Source organism: Oncorhynchus nerka, linkage group LG18 (genome assembly GCF_034236695.1).
Source record: "Oncorhynchus nerka isolate Pitt River linkage group LG18, Oner_Uvic_2.0, whole genome shotgun sequence".
Taxonomy (NCBI): domain Eukaryota; kingdom Metazoa; phylum Chordata; class Actinopteri; order Salmoniformes; family Salmonidae; genus Oncorhynchus; species Oncorhynchus nerka.
Genome location: NC_088413.1, coordinates 53,654,738 through 53,678,090, shown reverse-complemented (window position 1 = coordinate 53,678,090; position 23,353 = coordinate 53,654,738). Strand labels below are relative to the sequence as shown.

At 47.7% G+C, this 23,353-nt stretch overlaps 2 long non-coding RNA genes across 2 annotated transcripts in view; one reads left to right on the top strand and one right to left on the bottom strand.

Annotated features, from left to right (window-relative positions):
* The window catches only part of LOC115146088 (uncharacterized), a 65,658-nt gene that overhangs the window by 41,843 nt on the left and 462 nt on the right, over nt 1-23,353 (bottom strand). The window lies entirely within an intron of this gene.
* Nucleotides 3,787-23,353, top strand: part of LOC135561892 (uncharacterized) — a 31,942-nt gene continuing 12,375 nt past the window's right edge. The window contains exon 1 of the long non-coding RNA XR_010459745.1: nt 3,787-3,928. This is a non-coding gene — a long non-coding RNA (uncharacterized LOC135561892). The remainder of the gene's footprint in view (nt 3,929-23,353) is intronic.

Genomic DNA, 23,353 nt, shown 5'->3' with positions numbered 1-23,353 from the left:
GATATCATAATATACTTCCAGGAAAATCCCTATACAGAATGCATCTGTTTCAACCAGTGAGAAGGGTCTTACAAGGAGCTGCCATGTTGCCATCAGCCGCAAAGCCCTCTCTTTCCCTCCAGGTAACACACACAGCAACCTACACTACATTATACTGTCAGCTGTTAAGGGGGAGCTACAATATGCGCAGGTGTGAGGCAGTTAAAACCAGACCAAAGCCAGTTCCCAACAACATAATAATGTACAGCCTCGGAGCGGGGGGGGTCATGTTCAAAGGAAGGAGGTTGCACTGCAATTCTACAGCTTTTGTCATGAAGCCAAATTTCTGCCCTGCTAGAGCTCCCCAGGTCAAGTATGTGCTGTTATTGTGTAAGTGGAAATGTCTAGGAGCAACAACGGCTCAGCCTTAAAGTGGTAGGCTGAATGGAATCAAGTCCCCGCAGCAATGTTCCAACATTAGTGGAAAGCCTTCCCAGAAGAGTGGAGGCTGTTATAGCAGCAAAGGGGGGACCAACTCTATATGAATGCCCATGATTTTGGAAAGAGTTGTTCGACAAGCAGGTGTCCACAAACTTTTGGTCATTTAGTGTATCTGGGGGTCCTGTCATGCCAAATAGTGTCCCCCTCTCCTGTCACTATGGGATTCGAAGAGTTTTAGCTTCTCTTGCTGGGGCTGTTGCTAGAACCTGCAACATTCTGACCGGATTACATAATGAACCAAAGTGTCCGTTTCTATGCTGGTTGCTTGGTTACCTCGTAGAGGTCACGATAAAGGAGGACGCTGGTAGTTCTAGTTCTATTTCATCTCAGAAACGCGCGCTCAGTCCGCTTGAAATCATTACCTCAGAATTGCTCTCCAAGGAGGGTGATTTTGACGGTGACAACCTGCTGACTACCTGCTGCTTCAGAGGACCAAAACGACTGGAAAAAGAACACTATTTCTTTACTAAATATTTGTATTTTTTAAGAAAATCATTTAAGCTGTTTTAGATTGATTTTCTATTGACATTGCTAGCTAATTATTTACCTCAGCCAGACAGTTTTATTGAGCTAACTTTATCTAAGTTAGCTAGCTAACTGTTATTGTAGCTGCTTTCTGTTTTTATGTAACATGCACTTTAATGGTATCCCTCGACGACATACTGTACTCGACAAGAGGCTGAAGGCACCACTGACCTCGACAAGAGGCTGAAGGCACCACTGATCTCGACGAGAGGCTGAAGGCACCACTGATCTCGACGAGAGGCTGAAGGCACCACTGATCTCGACGAGAGGCTGAAGGCACCACTGATCGCGACAAGAGGCTGAAGGCACCACTGTGCTCGACAAGAGGCTGAAGGCACCACTGTGCTCGACAAGAGGCTGAAGGCACCACTGTGCTCGACAAGAGGCTGAAGGCACCACTGTGCTCGACAAGAGGCTGAAGGCACCACTGACCTCGACAAGAGGCTGAAGGCACCACTGACCCCGACAAGAGGCTGAAGGCACCACTGACCTCGACAAGAGGCTGAAGGCACCACTGACCTCGACGAGGCTGAAGGCAGCACTGAACTCGACAAGAGGCAGAAGGCACCACTGAACTCGACAAGAGGCTGAAGGCACCACTGACTTCGACAAGAGGCTGAAGGCACCACTGAACTCGACAAGAACCTGAAGGCACCACTGACTTCGACAAGAACCTGAAGGCACCACTGACTTCGACAAGAACCTGAAGGCACCACTGACTTCGACAAGAACCTGAAGGCACCACTGAACTCGCCAAGAGGTTGAAGGCACCACTGATCTAGACAAGAGGCGCAACATTCATAGGGGGGCAGAGAAATGAACAATTCAAGGTAACATTAAGCAGTTAAGACGTGAGAGAAGGTAAGGAGGTGTCCCGGTGCAGGAGATGCGGCAAGCGTTTTCATGTGTCTTGTTTGTCTCATGTGGTCAATGTGCGTGAATTTGTCTGTCCATCATCCGTCATCTGTTTTGTCTGATGTTTTCCCACCCTTGTTTTCACTGCTTGAATGGGGCACCCCACCTCAAGACGGTAGGTATTTTACTATATTGCATCTTGTAGTATATTGTATGTTATTGTAAATCGCCTTAATAACCTGTTATAATATTGTTTTACATTTGTATAAAGATGTGTTTTCTTGCAGACATTGGCTGTGAAGTTGGTAAGTTGTTTGGTAAGTATTGTAATGAAACAGCAGGGAGCAGGCCTCGAAGTCTCGACCTTCTTGCCGGAAGTCGACTGTGTCGCAGTGTGATTTCTGCGCTTATAAACCCAGGGTGATACATCACTCCCTCCTTTCAGAGACCGCGTCCTCGCGCTAGCTTGTGACTCTACGTCTTACAGGAACGCGCTCACCGGCCAAGCACACGCACTGTCGTGTATGCAAGGTCCGATCACTTCTGACACCAGTGTAATGGCATTGTCGATATCCACGCTTATAAACCCAGGGTCGTTACAGTATATAGCATATGTGTCTGTCTTGTACTCAAAGTAACATCCACAAATACATAAATATTTGTATTTTTCCATTTGTTTGCTGGTAAATATTTGAAACTTACTCAAATTGCCTGTAAATGTATACATTTGCATATTAAATGTATTCATTGCAAGTAGCATTTTCAATCGACTGAAATTGACTGTTCAGTTGCCCAGTTCCTTGCTGGTGCTTAACCCCTTCTCCCTAGTCATTAATGTTTTGTGTCCAATCCAAATCAAATTTTAAGCCAGGGTTGGTATGGAATTACACATTGGTTTCTCGTTAGTGTGCATATCTGGAGGTTCTAGATTTGTGTATGTAATATGGCAGAAGTCTCCCGGAGTCCATTACACAGCAGGGTTGAGACATCACCATATTGCTACACCAATCAAAGCCCCATCAGGTCAAACACTGCAAAGATAAAGTACGGGGTTAAATGCCTTAATTAACCTGGGTCCAAAGAAAATGTAATATCCTTCTCTTGGCCTGTACCTTGACGTGGTGAGAGGGCTTCCAATTAAACCAGGCCCATGTTATTGAACCCTTGACTGAGACTGGCGACCTGTCGAGGACAAATGACAGGAAGAACTAGCTGCAGCACCTGATCAAGCATCTCTTGATTCTGCCTCTTTCCTCTCTCCTCCTCTTTTAACTCTTTCTCTCCTCTCCCTCCATATGAAATTCTGCATCTAGTGACTACTGATTGCCCAACAATCTGCCCACTCATCCCATCCCCTCCTCCATCTCGTTACATCATCTAAAGCTACTGTTATTGTCATGTTGTCATTATCTGCTAATAAAGTTTGATAGCCGTATCATACTGGGCACATAATATGTGAGATACACAGATGAACTAAAAACACTAGCACTGCAAACACTCAGAACAAAGAGAGCAATCTCCCTCTTCAAGTCCCCCTTCCGAGACTGCCTGTTGAGAACAAGTGATAGGCAGAACCTCCCAACCACACAGCACCCACCTCTTTATTCCACACACCAGAAAGAAGTATTTCAGTCTGACTGCCACGTGAGTGCACCAAAAACAATCAGTGAAAATAAATGAATGACACAACTGTACCAAAAAAACAATCGAAGTTAATGTATGAACATCTTAAATATTGCCAGGTTGGTTTTCACAGCTGTTTCACAAGGTATTCATCATTGTAAATTGTAAAGTATCCTTTGATGGTATTTATTTGTTCTACATTATTCATTGTTGTATAATAGGACCTACAATAGATACATATATATTCAACCACAAGGGTGTACTAATGAGGTATGCGAGATAGAAAATGAATCACAATAGAGGACTACTGAAATGATATTATTTCAGTGTAGATAAGGGAAGGGCAGGTTCAAATACAAACATGACAGCCAGACGAACCAGTGTATGAATCAAATGGATTTGCAAATGAATGGAGTGGAAATTAGCTGACTTCGTGATCTGTAAGGTAAGTAACTTTAATGTGTCAAGAAGATTACACATTTTCTTTGACATTTCTGAAACGTAGCAACGTTTAAGACATGGATTTCATGTTGTAATAACTACAAGGTACCCAAAAGTAGTTAGAATTTTATTAGCTAAACAAAACTTGTTTAAACAGTGAAATTGTCGCAGAAATCAGTCTTGTTTGCATAGCGATGATGAAAATAATGTAATTGAGGCTGTAATGATATCCAAAAATCTAATCATTAGGTCATCACACTGTTGATATAGCGATGGACGCTGATAGTTTATTGAATCCCATTGTGACATAGATGAGGACACTGTGCCTTACATGCCCGTTCGGGAATCCGGCCCTGCTAGGGATATAGAGTGAGCTCGACACGGAAGGTAGAGAGAGAGAGAGAGCTCGACACGGGAGGTAGAGAGAGAGAGAGCTCGACACGGGAGGTAGAGAGAGAGAGAGAGCTCGACACGGGAGGTAGAGAGAGAGAGAGAGAGAGAGAGAGCTCGACACGGGAGGTAGAGAGAGAGAGCGAGCTCGACACGGGAGGTAGAGAGAGAGAGAGAGCTCGACACGGGAGGTAGAGAGAGAGAGAGAGCTCGACACAGGAGGTAGAGAGAGAGAGAGCTCGACACGGGAGGTAGAGAGAGAGAGAGAGCTCGACACAGGGAGGAAAGAAAGAGCTAGAGAACACGGGAGAGAGAGAGAGAGAGGGAGGTAGAGAGAGAGAGAGAGAGAGCTCGACACGGGAGGTAGAGAGAGAGAGCGAGCTCAACATGGGAGGTAGAGAGAGAGAGAGCTCGACACGGGAGGTAGAGAGAGAGAGAGAGCTCGACACAGTGGAGGTAGAAAGAAAGAGCTAGAGAGAGTGTTCTCAACACGGGAGGTAGAGAGGGAGAGAGAGCTCGACACGGGAGGTAGAGAGAGAGAGAGAGAGTGCTCGACACAGTGGAGGTAGAAAGAAAGAGCTAGAGAGAGTGTTCTCGACACGGGAGGTAGAGAGAGAGAGAGCGAGAGGAGGTAGAGAGAGAGAGAGCTAGAGAGAGAGAGAGTGTTCTCAACACGGGAGGTAGAGAGAGAGAGAGAGGAGGTAGAGAGAGAGAGAGCTCGACACGGGAGGTAGAGAGAGAGAGAGAGCTCGACACAGTGGAGGTAGAGAGAAAGAGCTAGAGAGAGTGTTCTCGACACGGGAGGTAGAGAGAGAGAGAGCTCGACACGGGAGGTAGAGAGAGAGAGAGAGAGAGAGTGCTCGACACGGGAGGTAGAGAGAGAGAGAGAGAGAGCTCGACACGGGAGGTAGAGAGAGAGAGAGCTCGACACGGGAGGTAGAGAGAGAGAGAGCTCGACACGGGAGGTAGAGAGAGAGAGAGAGCTCGACACGAGAGGTAGAGAGGGTGCTCGACACAGTGGAGGTAGAAAGAAAGAGCTAGAGAGAGTGTTCTCAACACGGGAGGAACAGAGAGAGAGAGAGTGCTCGACACGGGAGGTAGAGAGAGAGAGAGAGAGTGCTCGACAGAGTGGAGGTAGAAAGAAAGAGCTAGAGAGAGTGTTCTCAACACGGGAGGTAGAGAGAGAGAGAGAGCTCGACACGGGAGGTATAGAGAGAGTGCTCGACACAGTGGAGGTAGAAAGAAAGAGCTAGAGAGAGTGTTCTCAACACGGGAGGTAGAGAGAGAGAGAGAGAGAGAGAGAGTGCTTGACACAGTGGAGGTAGAAAGAAAGAGCTAGAGAGAGTGTTCTCAACACGGGAGTAGGAGAGAGAGAGCGAGAGAGTGCTCGACACAGTGGAGGTAGAAAGAAAGCGCTAGAGAGAGTGTTCTCAACACGGGAGGAAGAGAGAGAGACAAGGGCAACCAGTGAAGAACAAACACCATTGTAAATACAACCCATATTTATGTTTATTTATTTTCCCTTTTGTACTTTAACTATTTGCACATAATATCACATTTGAAATGTCTTTATTCTTTTGGAACTTATGTGAGTGTAATGTTTAATGTTAATTTGTGTTGTTTATTTCACCTTTGTTTATTGTCTACTTCACTTGCATTGGCAATATTGACATATGTTTCTCATGCCAATAAAGCGCTTGTACTGAAATATAATTGAATTGAATTGAGAAAGAGAGAAAGAGAGATATTAGCGAGAGCATGCCCCACACAGGAAAGGTAGGACTCAAACAGGAAATACATTTATATGCAATAAAAAAACGTTTTCCCAAACACAGTGTGTCTAAACTCTGATGTCCAAACACCCAGCGCACCCCTAGACCTTTTGTCTTCTGAGGACCAACTAGGGTCACCCAGCCACATAATAATACACACAGGCACAAACGACCTGAGAGCACAGCAGGAAAGGGTGGCGACAGCACTCAAGAGAATGGTTGAAAAAGCTTCTTCGACTTTCCCCAATGCACAAGTGGTTATATCCACCCTGCTACCACGAAAATACTCCCACCCTGCTACCATACAACGGGTAAACGCAAGTATTTCCCGTGACTGTGCCTCAAAACCAAATGTTTACTTGGCCCACCACAGCATCCTGGACTTGAACAGCCTTTATGACTAGGTTCACCTATACAAGAAAGCAGTGCCCACCTTCGCCCGGACTCTAAAGGACATCGCTCTCAAACACAGCCCCAACACTTCACACAGGAGCAATAGATCATTAGACACTCCGCCAAGACCAGCGAGACTCTCCCCAGACACTCCCCAGACTCCCCCCCCCCCCCCCCCCCGGACCTACACATAGAGGACCCATACCGAGAGGACCTACAACCAGACCACAACACCACCAGCCACGTCCATACCCCCACCCCAACCAATCAAAACCCCCGAAGTCAACCATGCCCACACCCCATTTAGGCCCCCTCAGATCAGATCTATTCCCCTCCTGCCCACCCCATGCACCCCACCCCCGCCAAGAGGGCCTCAACATGAAGTCACACATACGCCCAGGCCGTGAGCAGGCAAACAGGCCCAACCCCCACTCTTACACTAGCCCAAGCCAATGTGATGTACCAGTTGTTCAGCAGGCTCTGCTCACACTTACACAGTAGAGGTAGAAAGAAAGAGCTAGAGAGAGTGTTCTCAACACGGGAGGTAGAGAGAGAGAGAGAGTGCTCGAGGCCAAACCACACGACCAACAACATTGGACACTTCATGGAACACAAAGCCTTCACTATCTCATCCTGGAATATCCAAGGCCTGAGGTCATCTGCCTTTGGCCTAAAGAGCAGGAATCTGGACTTCATCAAAGAAGTCAGAAATACAGACATTGTCATCCTACAAGAAACGTGGTATAGAGGAGATGGACCCACTGGTTGCCCTCTAGGTTACAGAGAGCTGGTTGTCCCATCCACTAAACTACCAGGTGTGAAACAAGGAAGGGACTCAGGGAGTATGCTAATTTGATATAGAGCATGCCTAACTCACTCCATTAAATTAATCAAAACAGGAACATTTTACATTTGGCTAGAAATTCAAAAGGAAATGATCTTAACAGAGGAAAATGTCCTCCCGTGTGCTACCTACATCCCCCCACTAGAATCCCCATACGTTAATGAAGACAGCTTCTCCATCCTGGAGGGGGAAATCAATCATTTCCAGGCCCAGGGACATGTACTAGTCCGTGGCAACCTAAATGCCCGAACCAGATAAGAACCTGACATCCTCAGCACACAGGGGGACAAACACCTGCCTGGAGGTGACAGCATTCCCTCCCCCATATGCCCCGCTAGACACAACTATGACAACACAACCAACAAAAACGGGTCACAACTCCTGCAACTCTGTCGCACGCTGGGTATGTACATAGTCAATGTCAGGCTTCAAGGGGACTCCTATGGTAGGTACACCTATAGCTCATCTCTTGGCAATAGTACTGTAGACTATTTTATCACTGACCTCAACCCAGAGTCTCTCAGAGCGTTCACAGTCAGTCCATTGACACCCCTATCAGATCACAGCAAAACCACAGTCTACTTGAACAGAGCAATACTCAATCATGAGGCATCAAAGCCAAAGGAACTGAGTAATATTAAGAAATGCTATAGATGGAAGAATGTAGTGTGGAAACCTACCAAAAAACTATTAGGGAACAACAAATTCAATACGTTCTAGACAACTTCCTGGACAAAACATTCCACTGTAATAGTGAAGGTGTCACACCCTGACCTTAGAGATCCTTTTTATATCTCTATTTTGGTTTGGTAAGGGCGTGAGTTGGGGTGGGCATTCTATGTTTTGTGTTTCTATGATTTTCTATTTCTATGTTTTGGCCGGGTATGGTTCTCAATCAGGGACAGCTGTCTATCGTTGTTTCTGATTGGGAACCATACTTAGGTATCCTTTTTCCCCACCTGTGTTTGTGGGAGGTTAACTTTGTTTGATGGCACATAGCCTTAAGCATCACAGTTTGTTTTGTATTGTTTATTGTTTTGTCGGAGTCATTCATTAAATAAAGTAAAATGTACGCTCGCACAATTGGCCTAGCGTCGTCCGGGTTAGGGAGGGTTTGGCCGGTAGGGATATCCTTGTCTCATCGCGCACTAGCGACTCCTGTGGCGGGCCGGGCGCAGTGCCAGGTGCACGGTGTTTCCTCCGACACATTGGTGCGGCTGGCTTCCGGGTTGGATGCGCGTTGTGTTAAGAAGCAGTGCGGCTTTGTTGGGTTGTGTTTCGGACGACGCATGGCTTTCGACTTTCGTCTCTCCCGAGCCCGTACGGAGTTGTAGCGATGAGACAAGATAGTAACTACTAACAATTGGATACCACGAAATTGGGGAGAAAAGGGGTTAAAATAAAATAAAATATTTAAAAAATGTTAACAGTATATTTGACCTGTCAGCTTCTCTACTAATCTAAAGATTTCAAACAGAAACCCGAAGAAAATGAACAACAATGACAAATGGTTTGATGAAGAATGCAAAAACCTAAGAAAGAAATTGAGAAACCTGTCCAACCAAAAACATAGAGACCCAGAAAACCTGAGCCGTCACTGTTATGGCTTCTATGAATGATGGGTGGAGAAGTCAAGCGCAGAGAGCAGGTAGTTCCGTATGTGGATCTTTTATTCCAATGACAGAGGAAAAACGGACATGCAAAACACAAGGGTGCATTAAACAACCCGTCCAAATAAACAGGACTAAAACTGTCCGGAAAAATAGAGATCACAATAATCAACCAACACCATAAAACAGAGAACAAGCCCGCACAATAACCAGCGGGCCTAGTGCCCTAAAATAGCCTACAAACAAAACTAAACTCAAAACAGGTGTAACCAATTAGACCCAACTAACAGAAACAAAAGGAAAGGGAATCGATGGCAGCTAGTAGGCTGGCGACAATGACCGCCGAGCGCCGCCCGAACAGGAAGAGGCACCATCTTCGGCGGGATTCGTGACAGTCACTATGTTGAATCACTAAAACAATACAGAAATACACGGAAAAAAAAGGAACAGCACGTCAGAAATCAGCTCAATGTAATTGAAGAATCCATAGACCCAAACCACCATTGGAAAACACTAAACAAACAACAACACAAAGAATTATCTATTCAAACTGGAGATGTATGGGAAAACCACTTCTCCAATCTTTTTGGCTCTATTTCAAAGAACAAACAGTAAAAACATATACATGATCAAATACAAATCTTAGAATCAACTATTAAAGACTACCAGAACCCAATGGATTCTCCAATTACCTTGAATGAACTTCAGGACAAAATAAAAACCATCTAACCCAAAAAGGCCTGTGGTGTTGATGGTATCCTCAATGAAATTATAAATGAGACAGACAACAAATTCCAATTGGCTATACTAAAATTATTTAACGGCATCCTTAGCTCGGGCATCTTCCCCAATATTTGCAACCAAGGACTGATCACCCCAATCCACAAAAGTGAAGACAAATTTGACCCCAAGAACTACCGTGGGATATGCGTCAACAGCAACCTTGGGAAAATCCTCTGCATTATCATTAACAGCAGACTCATACATTTCCTCAGTGAAAACAATGTACTGAGCAAATGTCAAATTGGCTTTTTAGCAAATTATCGTATGACAGAGCACGTATTCACCCTGCACACCCTAATTGACAAACAAACAAACAAACCAAAACAAAGGCAAAGTCTTCTCATGCTGTAATGCTGCGGGTGTCGTGGGTGTGGAGTCAGACGCAGGAGACAGAGAGTGCAATGCTGTGCGTCTTTAATTGCACCAACGCACCACAGGGTACTCACAATAGTAACGACCCCAAACACAGGGAATGAAAATGTACAACGGAAAAGTCACGACCAGGCACTAACACGTACCTCTACAACAGAGCCGAAGGTTACACTGAAATAATCCCGCACAACAACCAGGCGGGCCGGCTGTCTAATAAAGACAAACTAATCATACCTAAACAGGTGCTACCAATAAACATACAAGGAGGGGGAGGAAAGACAATCAGTGGCAGCTAATAGGCCGGTGATGACGACCGCCGAGCGCCACTCGTGACAGTACCCCCCCCCTGACGCGCGGCTCCCGCAACGCGCCGACACCGGCCTCGAGGTCGCCCCGGAGGACGAGGTGCAGGGCGATCCGGATGGAGGCGATGGAAATCCCTCAACATGGATGGATCCAAGATGTCCCCCACCGGTACCCAGCACCACTCCTCCGGGCCGTACCCCTCCCAGTCCACGAGGTACTGCAGGCCCCTCACCCGGCGTCTTGAGTCCAGAATGGCCCGGATCGTGTACGCCGGGGACCCCTCGATGTCCAGAGGGGGGAGGGACCTCCAGCACCTCACTGTCCTGCAGGGGACCAGCTACCACCGGCCTGAGGAGAGACACATGAAACGAGGGGTTAATACGATAATAGGAAGGGAGTTGTAATCGATAACACACCTCGTTTATCCTCCTCAGGACTTTAAAGGGCCCTACACACTGCGGACCCAGCTTCCGGCAGGGCAAGCGGAGAGGTAGGTTTCGGGTCGAGAGCCAGACCCTGTCCCCGGTACAAACACGGGGCCTCACTGCGGTGGCGGTCAGCACTCCTCTTCTGCCGTCCACTCGCTTGTTGTAGAGATTCCTGGACGGCCCTCCAGGTCTCCTTGGAGCGCTGTACCCATTCCTCCACCGCAGGAGCCTCGGTCTGGCTCGGATGCCATGGTGCCAGGACCGGCTGGTACCCCAACACACACTGAAAAGTGGACACGTTAGTAGAGGAGTGGCGTAGTGAGTTCTGAGCCATTTCAGCCCAGGGAATGTAGCGTGCCCACTCCCTGGCCGATCCTGGCAATACGACCGCAGAAACCTACCCACCTCCTGGTTCACTCTCTCCACCTGCCCATTACTCTCGGGGTGATAACCGGAGGTCAGGCTGACAGAGACCCCCAAGCGTTCCATGAACGCTCTCCATACCCGAGACGTGAATTGGGGGCCCCGATCAGAAACGATGTCCTCCGGCACCCCGTAGTGCCGAAAGACATGGGTGAATAACGCCTCCGCAGTCTGTAGGGCTGTAGGGATACCGGGCAACGGGAGGAGACGGCAGGACTTAGAGAACCGATCCACAATCACAAGAACCGTGGTGTTCCCCTGAGACGGCGGAAGATCGGTCAGGAAATCTATGGACAGATGTGACCATGGCCGCTGTGGAACGGGGAGGGGTTGTAACTTCCCTCTAGGAAGGTGCCTAGGAGCACACTGAACAGGAGGAGACATAACCCTTAACGTCCTTAGCCAAAGTAGGCCACCAATACCTCCCCTGAAGGCTCCCCACTGTCCTCGTCACCCCAGGGTGACCCGAGGAGGGTAGGACATGAGCCCACCGAATCAGCTTGTCCCGAACACCAAGCGGCACATACCTTCGCCCCGCTGGACACTGAGGAGGAGCGGGTTCAGCCCGTAACGCCCGCTCGATATCCGAGTCCACCTCCCATACCACTGGTGCTACCAGCTTTGAGGCGGGAAGGATGGGAGCAGGTTCGGTGGACCCATCCTCCGTGTCGTAAAGGCGGGACAGTGCGTCAGCCTTTACGTTCTGGGAGCCCGGTCTATAAGACAAAGTAAACCGGAACCGGGTGAAGAATATGGCCCACCTTGCCTGACGTGGGTTAAGTCTCCTAGCTGCCCGAATATACTCCAGGTTCTGGTGGTCGGTCCAGATGAGAAAAGGGTGCTTAGCCCCCTCAAGCCAGTGTCTCCACACCTTCAGAGCTCTAACCACCGCTAGCAACTCCCGGTCCCCCACATCATAGTTACGCTCCGCTGGGCTGAGCTTCCTTGAGAAGAAAGCGCAGGGGCGGAGTTTTGGTGGCGTACCCGAGCGCTGCGATAGCACGGCACCCACCCCAGCCTCGGACGCGTCCACCTCCACTATGAATGCTAGAGAGGGGTCCGGATGCGCCAACACGGGCGCATCAGTGAACAGCGCCTTCAACTTGTTGAACGCTCCGTTCGCCTCTGCTGACCACTGCAACCGCACCGGGCCCCCCTTCAGCAGTGAGGTAATGGGAGCCGCTATCTGGCCAAAACCCCGGATAAACCTCCGGTAGTAGTTGGCAAAACCCAAAACCGCTGCACCTCCTTTACCGTGGTTGGAGTCGGCCAATTACGCACGGCCCTAATGGGGTCGCCCTCCATCACTACCCCCGAGGTGGAAATGCGATATCCCAGAAAAGAGACGGCTCGTTTAGAGAACACGCATTTCTCAGCCTTGACGTATAGGTCATGCTCCAGCAGTCTACCAAGCACCTTGCGCACCAGAGACACATGCGCGGTGTAAGTGGCCGAGTAGATCAGAATGTCATCGATATAAACAACCACTCCCTGCCCGCACAGGTCCCTGAGAATCTCGTCTACAAAGGATTGAAAAACGGCTGGAGCATTTTTTAACCCATACGGCATGACGAGGTACTCATAGTGGCCTGATGTGGTACTAAATGCGGTTTTCCACTCGTCTCCCTTCCGAATACGCACCAGACTATACGCGCTCCTGAGATCCAGTTTTGTGAAGAACTGCGCTCCGTGGAATGATTCCACCGCCGTAGCGATGAGAGGTAGAGGGTAACTATACCCCACTGTGATGGCGTTTAGACCTCTATAATCAATACACGGACGCAAACCTCCCTCCTTTTTCCTCACAAAAAAGAAACTCGAGGAGACGGGTGAAATGGAGGGCCGAATGTACCCCTGTCCCAGCGACTCCGTGACATATGTCTCCATTGCCAACGTCTCCTCCTGGGACAGCGGGTACACGTGACTCTTGGGAAGCGCAGCGTCTACCTGGAGATCTATCGTACAATCCCTTCCCGGTCGATAAGGTGGTAATTTAGTCGCTTTCACTTTACTGAAAGCGATTGCCAAATCGGCATACTCGGGGGAATGCACACCGTGGAACCCTGGTCTGGACTCTCCACCGACGTAGCACCGATGGAAACTCCCAAACACCTTCCAGAACACTCCTCTGACCACCCCTGGAGAACCCCCTGTTTCCACGAAATTTTAGGATTGTGCCGGGCCAGCCAGGGAGTCCCCAGCACCACTGGAAACGCAGGCGAATCAATAATAAAAAAACTGATACGCTCCCTATGATTCCCCTGCGTCACCATGTCCAGTGGGACCGTGGTCTCCTGACCATCCCTGACCCTAATGGCCGGCTATCTAGGGAGTGCACGGGGAAAGGAGAATCTATCGGCACCAGCGGAACCCCTAATTTAAGGGCGAGTCCGCGATCCATAAAGTTCCCAGCTGCGCCTGAATCGACTAGCGCCCTATGCTGGGAAGAGGGAAAAAAAGTGAAGAAAAAGGTTAAGACAAACATGTGGCCAACAGGGGTTCTGGGTGAGTTTGATGCAGACTCACCTGGGATGATCGAGAAGCGTTCCGCCTGCCATCTCTACTCCCAGACGGACCCCCCCAGCACCGATCAGACGTGTGTCCTCTCCGACCACAGTTGGTGCAGGGAAGGCCTCCTCCTCCGGTACCCCTCGGCGCAGCCCCTCCCAACTCCATCGGAATGGGAGCGGAGGGGCTGGGTGGTGGAACGCACAGGACCCTCTCTGAACGCCCGCGGGCAGCCAGCAGATTGTCCAGTAGAATGGACATGTCAATCAGCTGATCCAGTGACAGAGTGGTGTCCCGACACGCTAACTCCCGGCGGACGTCCTCTCGGAGACTACACCTGTAGTGGTCCATAAGGGCCCTGTCGTTCCACCCAGATCCGGCTGCCAAGGTCCGGAACTCCAGCGCGTAATCCTGGGCGCTCCTCCTCTCCTGCCTGAGATGAAAAAGTTGTTCTCCCACCGCTCGGCCGTCTAGAGGGTGATCAAACACGGCACGGAAGCGGAGGGAAAACTCTGGGTAGTGCTCCCGCGCTGAGTCTGGGCCATTCCAGACTGCGTTCGCCCACTCCAGAGCACGACCCGTGAGGCAGGAGATGAGGACACTCACCCTCTCCACTCCTGAGGGAGTGGGTCTAACGGTGGCCAGGTATAGCTCCAGCTGAAGCAGAAACCCCTGGCAACCCGACGCCGCTCCATCATAAGCCCTCGGTAGCGTCAGACGGAGGGTGCTGGAGTCGAGTGATGGGGAGTCCGGAGCCGTGGGTGCCGAAGGTGGAGAGAGGAGACCACTCCTCTCCCATCGGTCCATTCTCTCCATTACTTGATCCATCGCGGATCCGATCCGATGGAGAACGGTGGTGTGGTGGAGAACCTGTTCCTCCATCGATGGGAGAGGGTTGGCTGCTGCTCCTGCTGACTCCATTCAATTTGATTTAGGTGCGGGATTCTGTAATGCTGCGGGTGTCGTGGGTGTGGAGTCAGACGCAGGAGACAGAGAGTGCAATGCTGTGCGTCTTTAATTGCACCAACGCACCACAGGGTACTCACAATAGTAACGACCCCAAACACAGGGAATGAAAATGTACAACGGAAAAGTCACGACCAGGCACTAACACGTACCTCTACAACAGAGCCGAAGGTTACACTGAAATAATCCCGCACAACAACCAGGCGGGCCGGCTGTCTAATAAAGACAAACTAATCATACCTAAACAGGTGCTACCAATAAACATACAAGGAGGGGGAGGAAAGACAATCAGTGGCAGCTAATAGGCCGGTGATGACGACCGCCGAGCGCCACTCGTGACACATGCTTTGTTGATTTCAAAAAAGCCTTCGTCTCAATTTGGCATGAGGGTCTGCTATACAAATTGATGGAAAGTGGTGTTGGGGGAAAAACATACGACATTATAAAATATATGTACACAAACAAGTGTGTGGTTAAAATAGGCAAAAAACATATTTATTTCCACAGGGCCGTGGGGTGAGACAGGGATGCAGCGTAAGCCCCACTCTCTTCAACATATACAGTGGGGCAAAAAAGTATTTAGTCAGCCACCAAATGTGCAAGTTCTCCCACTTAAAAAGATGAGAGAGGCCTGTCATTTTCATTTTAGGTACACTTCAACTATGACAGACAAAATGAGCATTTTTTTCCCAGAAAATCATATTGTAGGATTTTTTAATGATTTTATTAGTAAATTATGGAGTAAAATAAGTATTTGGTCACCTACAAACAAGCAAGATTTCTGGCTCTCACAGACCTGTAACTTCTTCTTTAAGCGGCTCCTCTGTCCTCCACTCGTTACCTGTATTAATGGCACCTGTTTGAACTTGTTATCAGTATAAAAGACACCTGTCCACAACCTCAAACAGTCACACTCCAAACTCCACTATGGCCAAGACCAAAGAGCTGTCAATGGACACCAGAAACAAAATTGTAGACCTGCACCAGTCTGGAAAGACTGAATCTGCAATATGTAAGCAGCTTGGTTTGAAGAAATCAACTGTGGGAGCAATTGTTAGGAAATGGAAGACATACAAGACCACTGATAATCTCCCTTGATCTGGAGCTCCACGCAAGATCTCACCCTGTGGGGTCAAAATGATCACAAGAACGGTGAGCAAAAATCCCAGAACCACACGGGGGGACCTAGTGAATGACCTGCAAGAGAGCTGGGACCTACCATTAGTAACAAAGCCTACCATTAGTAATACACTACGCCGCCAGGGACTCAAATCCTGAAGTGCCAGACGTGTCCCCCTGCTTAAGCCAGTACATGTCCAGGCCCGTCTGAAGTTTGCTAGAGAGCATTTGGATGATCCAGAAGAAGATTGGGAGAATGTCATATGGTCAGATGAAACCAAAATATAACTTTTTGGTAAAAATTCAACTCGTCGTGTTTGGAGGACAAAGAATGCTGAGTTGCATCCAAAGAACACCATACCTACTGTGAAGCATGGGGGTGGAAACATCATGCTTTGGGGTTGTTTTTCTGCAAAGGGACCAGGACGACTGATCCGTGTAAAGGAAAGTATGAATGGGGCCATGTATCGTGAGATTTTGAGTGAAAACCTCCTTCCATCAGCAAGGGCATTGAAGATGAAACGTGGCTGGGTCTTTCAGCATGACAATGATCCCAAACACGCTGCCCGGGCAACGAAGGAGTGGCTTCGTAAGAAGCATTTCAAGGTCCTGGAGTGGCCTAGCCAGTATCCAGATCTCAACCCCATAGAAAATCTTTGGAGGGAGTTGAAAGTCCGTGTTGCCCGGCAACAGCCCCAAAACATCACTGCTCTAGAGGAGATCTGCATGGAGGAATGGGCCAAAATACCAGCAACAGTGTGTGAAAACTTTGTGAAGACTTACAGAAAACGTTTGACCTCAGTCATTGCCAACAAAGGGTATATAACAAAGTATTGAGATAAACTTTTGTTATTGACCAAATACTTATTTTCCACCATAATTTGCAAATAAATAAATTAAAAATCCTACAATGTGATTTTCTGGATTTTTTTTTCTCATTTTGTCTGTCATAGTTGAAGTGTACCTATGATGAAAATTACAGGCCTCTCTCATCTTTTTAAGTGGGAGAACTTGCACACTTGGTGGCTGACTAAATACTTTTTTGCCCCACTGTATATCAACGAATTGGCGAGGGCACTAGAAAAGTCCACAGCACCCGGCCTCACCCTACTAGAATCTGAAGTCAAATATCTACTGTTTGCTGATGATCTGGTGCTTCTGTCACCAACCAATGAGGGCCTACAGCAGCACCTAGATCTTCTGCACAGATTCTGCCAGACCTGGGCCCTGACAGTAAATCTGAAGACCAAAATAATGGTGTTCCAAAAAAGGTCAAGTCGTTAGGACCACAAATGAAAAATTCTATCTAGATCCCGTTGTCCTAGAGCACACAAAAAAACCGATGTATACCTTGGCCTAAACATCAGCGCCACAGGTAACTTCCACAAAGCTGTGAACGATCTGAGAGACAAGGCATTCTATGCAATCAGAAGGAACATAAAATTTGACATATCAATTAGGATCTGGCTAAAAATAATTGAATCAGTTATAGATCCCATTGCCCATTATGGTTGTGAGGTCTGGGGTCTGCTCACCAACCAATAATTCACAAAATGGGACAAACACCGAATTGAGACTCTGCATGAAGAATTCTGCACTGGTCAGGATGCTCTCGACACAGGGGAGGTAGAGAGAGAGAGAAAGACACAGCTCGACACAGGAGAGGTAGAGAGAGAGAGAAAGACAGAGCTCGACACAGGTGAGGTAGAGAGAGAGAGAAAGAGACAGCTAGGGCAGAGAGAGGAGAGCCCCCTTTGTGGATCATTGGCAGATAATGGGCTCATTAGGGCAAACGTAGCTTAAAAGGCTCTCGCTCTCTAAACAAACAGAACAGGCGCTGAGGAGATGGACTTAAGGGCCAGACATGGAGTGAGAGATAATGAGCCCCCCCACCCGTCCCCCGCTCGGCCCCCGCTCTGCTCAGCACAGCAGAGTGAGGCCTACCAACACGCTGCTGGCCTGCCCACTTCAAAACCCACACTATTATTCCATCTCTCATCAAGCCCCTGTTCCCTGTTTAGAGGCCAGCCAGTAACCAATCAATCTCCCCGGGCAATGCCCTTATAAACTCACACACTAACCCACCGCTGTCCCTCACAAACACACACAGATCACATACATCTGTACACGCACTGGTTCTATCTCACTCTCTTACTCAAGCATCCCACTGTGCATAGATGTCATTTCACCGTCTTTTCCAGGTTGGTTCAACATAATTTCATTGAAATGACGTGGAAACAATGTTGATTCAATCAGTGTGTGCTCAGTGGGATGCTTGCTTGCTTTAGCTCTTTCTCTCCCCCTGTGATGTGTAGCTCTCCCTCTCTCTCCCTCTGGCTCTCTCTCTGCCGCTCTCTCTCTCTCTCTCGAGTAGTAGTAGTCTGGTTTCCTAATAGGGGTGTACAGTTGAAGTCAGAAGTTTACATACATCTTAGCCAAATACATTTAAACTCAGTTTTTCTCAGTTCCTGACATTTAATCCTAGTAAAACTTGTTTTAGGTCAGTTACGATCACCACTTGATTTTAAGAATGTGAAATGTCAGAATAATAGCAGAGAGAACAATTTATTTCAGCTTTTATTTCTTTCATCACATTCGCAGTGGGTCAGAAATGTACATATACTCAATTAGTATTTGGTAGCATTGCCTTTAAATTGTTTAACTTTGGTCAAATGTTTCGGGTAGCCTTCCACAAGCTTCCCACAATAAGTTGGGTGAATTTTGGCCCATTCCTCCTGACAGAGCTGGTGTAATTGAGTCAGGTTTGTAGGCCTCCTTGCTCGTACACCCTTTTTCTGGTCTTCCCACAAATTTTCTATAGGATGGAGGTCAGGGCTTTGTGATGGCCACTCCAATACCTTGACTTTGTTGTCCTTAAGCCATTTTGCCACAACTTTGGAATTATGCTTGGGGTCATTATCCATTTGGAAGACCCATTTGCAACCAAGCTTTAACTTGCTGACTGATGTCTTGAGATGTTGCTTCAATATATCCACATATTTTTCCTTCCTCATGATTCCATCTATTTTATGAAGTGGACCGGTCCCTCCTGCAACAAAGCACCCACAACATGATGCTGCCACCCCCGTGCTTCACGGTTGGGATGCTGTTCTTCGGCTTGCAAGCCTCCCTCTTTTTCCTCCAAACATAACGATGGTCATTATGGCCAAACAGTTCTATTTTTGTTTCGTCAGACCAGAGGACATTTCTCCAAAAAGTATGATCTTTGTCCCCATGTGCAGTTGAAAACCATAGTCTGGCTTTTTTTATGGCGGTTTTGGAGCAATGGCTTCTTCCTTGCTGAGCGGCCTTTCAGGTTATGTCATATAGGACTCGTTTTACTGTGGATATAGATATTTTTGTACCTGTTTTCTCCAGCATATTCACAAGGTCCTTTGCTGTTGTTCTGGGATTGATTTGCGCTTTTCGCACCAAAGTACATTCATCTCTAGGAGACAGAACGCATCTCCTTCCTGAGCGGTATGACGGCTGCGTGGTCCCATGGTGTTTATACTTTGTTACTATTGTTTGTACAGATGAACGTGGTACCGTCAGGCGTTTGGAAACTGCTCCCAAGAATGAACCAGACTTGTGGAGGTCTACAATTTTTTTTCTTAGGTTTTGGCTGATTTGTTTTGATTTTCCCATAATGTCAAGCAAAGAGTTTGAAGGTAGGCCATGAAATACATCCACAGGTGCACATCCAATTGACTCGAATGATGTCAATTAGCCTAACAGAAGCTTCTAAACCATGACATAATTTTCTGGAATTTTCCAAGCTGTTTAAAGGCACAGTCAACTTAGTGTATGTAAACTTCTGACCCACTGGAATTGTGATACAGTGAATTATAAGTTAAATAATCTGTCTGTAAACAATTATTGGGAAAATGACTTGTGTCATGCACAAAGTAGATGTCCTAACCGACTTGCCAAAACTATAGTTTGTTTACAAGAAATGTGTGGAGTGGTTGAAAAACGAATTTTAATGACTCCAACCTAAGTGTCTGTAAACTTACGACTTGTATTATGTAGTCTGGTTTTCTAATGTGGGTGTGGTGTGTGGAGTATGTTACTAAGGACAGAGTAGCCATCTTGGATCATCTGGTAGAGTCAATGTGCGTACATACAGGTTAGTCGAGGTAATTTGTAGAATGATTATGCACAGATAATAGACAGCGAGTAGCAGCAGTGTAAAAACAAAGGGGGGGGGGGGGTCAATGTAAATAGTCCAGGTGGCAATTTGATGAATTGTTCAGCAGTCTTATGGCTTGGGGGTAGAAGCTGTTAAGGAGCCTTTTGGTCCGGTACCGTTGCTGTGCGTTAGCAGAGAGAGCAGTCTATGACTAGGGTGACTGGAGTCTTTGACCATTTTTTGGGCCTTCCTCTGATACCGCCTAGTATGTAGGTCCTGGATGTCAGGAAGCTTGGCCCCGGTGATGTACTGGGCCTTCCTCTGATACCGCCTAGTATGTAGGTCCTGGATGTCAGGAAGCTTGGCCCCAGTGATGTACTGGGCCTTCCTCTGATACCGCCTAGTATGTAGGTCCTGGATGTCAGGAAGCTTGGCCCCGGTGATGTACTGGGCCGTACGCATTACCCTCTGTAGTGCCTTACAGTCGAATGCTGAGCAGTTGTCATACCAGGCAGTGATGCAACCGGTCAGGATGCTCTCGATGGTGCAGCTGTAGAACTTTTTGAGGACCTGGGGACCCATGCCAAATCTTTTCAGTCTCCTGGGGGGGAAAAGGTGTTGTCGTACCTTCTTCACGACTGTCTTGGTGTGTTTGGACCATGATAGTTTGTCGGGCGATGTGGACACCAAAGAATTTGAAACTCTCGACCCGCTCCACTTCAGCCCCATCGATGAGAATGGGGGCCTCTTCAGCCCTCCTTTTCCTATAGCCCACGATCAGCTCCATTGTCTTGCTCACATTGAGGGAGAGGTTGTTGTCCTAGCACCACACTGCCAGGTCTCTGACCTCCTCCCTATAGGCTGTCTCATCGTTGTCGGTTTCAGAGGAAGGTGTTTAGTCCCAGGATCCTTAGCTTAGTGATGAGCTTTGAGGGCACTATGGTGTTGAACGCAGAGCTGTAGTCATTGAACAGCATTCTCACATAGGTGTTTCTTTTGTCCAAGTAGGAAAGGGGGCAGTGTGGAGTGCGATTGAGATTGCATCATCTGTGGATCTGTTGGGGCGGTATGCGAATTGGAGTGGGTCTAAGGTTTCTGGGATGATGGTGTTGATGTGAGCCATGACCAGCCTTTCAAAGCACTTTATGGCTACTGACGTGAGTGCTACGGGGTGGTAATCAGTCACCTCGTAAAAGTGGTCAACACACGATGTCATGCAATATTAATCACTCATGATGCTTAATAACTCAACACTGTCCTTTTCTCCCCTAAACCCTCCAAGGACCCATATTGCTCAAACCCTCACAAGAACACAAATAAAATGTTATTAAGTAGGCAGGATAAGAAAAAAAATATTTTGTCTAAATCCCAAGCCTTCAAAACTTCTCATTGAGCAACAGGGAATTCAGTTGCTTTCATGAGCAATATGCAACCGAGTTGCGTCATGAGCAATAGCAACTGAGTTGCAATAAAAAGCAACAGGGAAGTGAGCTGCATTCATGAGCATGAGGCAACTGAGTTGCGTTCACAAGCAATAGAGAACTGAGTTGAGTTCACAAGCAATAGAGAACTGAGTTGAGTTCACAAGCTACATAGAGAACTGAGTTGAGTTCACAAGCAATAGAGAACTGAGTTGAGTTCACAAGCTACATAGAGAACCCTTTCTGCCCTCCTATTGCTTCAGTGGAAAAAGAAATCCTCTGAAGGTCCAAATTGATATTGTATGACATGTCATACGATTTATGTCGTCCACTGTAGCATATACCCTTAAGGTACCATGTCTGTAAGCAATAACAAGGAGAATTTGTTTGTAATCAACTGGAGGAAACGTTACCACAGAGCAAGCCCATCCAACTATTCAAACTGCCATGAGATTTATTGTGAGAATAACTAAAGAGACTGCTGTTTCTCTGAGAAGCAGTCCGCATACCTTCCTTCCAATACCTTCCCTACTCCCATTACAGAATGTTAGCCTTTGTTTGCCTTTATTAATACCAATATATTACGCTGGAAAAGGCCGGGAGTGCATTACAATCAAGAGACGGAGGAGCGCCGGGCAAAAAAATGGAGGCATTGTGAGGGGGCCGGGGTGGTTTCTGTTCATCTCCAGCTGCTTCTCTGCTCATCACGCTGTGAGCTAACATGAAACACACTCACGCTATACAGCCTCCTCTCTCTCACAAACATCTGTCAGCCATTAGGGACAGAGAGAGAGAGAGAGGATGGACTGAGAGCCTCTGTGGGGACTTGTGGTCCCATCTCTCAGGTCCGTCCTCTTGGGTGGAGGAGGAGGGAGAGGGGGAGAGGAGGGAGGAAGCTTGAGGAAGAGAGGACGCAGGGGTGGAAGAGAGAGAGAGAGATAGATGGGGGGGGATTTGACCAACCATACTTTGAGCCACAGGTGGGTTTGAAAAGCACATACACTCGCCTACATCTCAAAGCATCATACAAGGGGGCTGCCAACACTGCCAACCTTTTCATTGAAAAAGCATGTAGGTTGCAAGACCGCTAGTCAGCGTTGCTCGTCCCATTTAAGTAGCTATAGTTTTAACAGTGGATGCCAGAAATGAAGTTCCATAGGGGCATTTTTGCGGGTCCCCTGGCCATTTTGAAACAACATTCCAAGGCCGACTCTAGATGTCTCTCTATTCCCTCTGAAACTTTCCCCACTCAGATAAGTCAACCCTGACAGTGTTAAACAGCTCTAAAAACACTGCGGACTGACACCGACACATGTAGGTCTCCACGCAAGGCCACAGAGGTTGGGAGGGCAGAACATTCACCCTGTAAATGGCAGGAGAAATGGCAGGAGAAAGCTTACTCATGGAGAATCTATTACACACCATCCACACCGGGGCTGGGCCGCCTGTTGGACATGTAGGACCACTTGGGGCTGTGGAGGTTATTGAGGCAAAGAACACAGAGCCTGCGGGTGCGCACACACACACACACAAACATACACACACAGCAACATCCTTACAGAGGGGCCAAACTCACAGGTCTTCCCAGTGCTGGTGGACCCTCCAATTCTACCACACTGATACCCACAATTCCACTCTGCTTACAGGTCAGTTTCTTACTCAACCTTGTTAAACAACTATCAAAAGTTCACTGGCTAATGAAAGATAAAAAAGTTACTCATTGCATCAATCCATAGGTCACTGTGAGGCAAACACACAGCAGTTAAACAAACACACTTTCATGGAGGACTGAGGAGGATGCATTTTGAATTGTGGAGAGAAGAGGACAGACATGTCACAACAATGGCAGATTGAGGAGACCACATGGTGAGAAAATGGCTTTTAGAGAGTTTTTGCCCAAACAGGATTACAAAAAGCCCGGTTTGATGTGTACGAAGTTAGGTGCTGCTAATGTCACCATTC